The 963-nt window shown below is 51.3% G+C and overlaps 1 pseudogene; it reads right to left on the bottom strand.

Moving 5' to 3' along the window:
- Positions 1–361: 361 nt before the first annotated feature.
- On the bottom strand, positions 362–957 carry LOC123254136 (annotated as a pseudogene).
- Positions 958–963: the final 6 nt, after the last annotated feature.

Below are 963 nucleotides of genomic sequence, written 5' to 3'. Positions count from 1 at the left end.
ATCCACTCTCTGCTCCGGCGCTCAGATTTCGCTTGCGTTCTTTGGCTTACTAGGGTCTTAAATCTTGCTGCTCTTAGGAACAGGCCCCGGAGCTGCCAATGACTCCATGGGTGCCCCAAACTTGCTCTATTTCTTTTTAGCTGGCTTCAGAGCTCTAGATCTTGTGTGTGGAGGGGGTGGGGGTGGGGCGGTTGCTCAGCCTGCGATTTAGTGAGAGCCCTTTATAGCCTGGAAATGTCTCGATTCCACGTACCTTCCACGCTGTGCCCTGTTGTGGGGTTCCTCCGTTCGTCTGGACTTGTTTTTATGTCCCCTTGAGGAGTTTTGTGTGTTTCGGTCAGGAGAGGTTAAGAGCTGCTTCTTACTCTGCCTCCATCTTCACCCGGAACCTCTCTCCATTCATTTTTTCAATAGCTCTTTCAGCAGCTTCTTGTGTCTCAAAGTGTACAAATCCATAGCCCTTTGACCCATTTTCATCACATACCACCTTACAAGAAAGGATGTTTCCAAAAGCAGAAAATGTATCATACAGTGCTTTATTATCAATGGATTTATCCAAATTTTTGATGAATATATTGCCCACACCACTTTTACATAGTGATGGATCACGTTGAGACCACATGATACGCACTGGCTTGCCCTTAATGACATCAAAATTCATTGTATCTAATGCTCGTTCAGCGTCTGCCGGCTGCTGGAAGTTGACCTAAGCGTAGCTCAGGGAGCGGCGGGTGATCATGTCCCTGCAGACCCGGATGGAGAGGATGAGCCCGGCTGGGCTGAACTTCTCGTAGAGCATCACCTCGGTCACATCAGGGTGCAGATCCCCCACATAGAGCGAGGCCATAGGGTACCTGGGGACGCTGAGGTTCATCTCGGCGCCGCTGCCCGAAGGGCCACAAGCCGCGAACTTTCCGTGGGAAGAGGTAGGGGAGTGTGGGGGGCCGGAGTCTGGAGCTGGGG

The sequence above is a fragment of the Gracilinanus agilis genome, unplaced genomic scaffold, assembly GCF_016433145.1.
Source record: "Gracilinanus agilis isolate LMUSP501 unplaced genomic scaffold, AgileGrace unplaced_scaffold15581, whole genome shotgun sequence".
Taxonomy (NCBI): Eukaryota; Metazoa; Chordata; class Mammalia; order Didelphimorphia; family Didelphidae; genus Gracilinanus; species Gracilinanus agilis.
The sequence above is the reverse complement of the archived record's forward strand: the minus strand, read 5'-3'. Positions and strand labels throughout refer to the sequence as shown.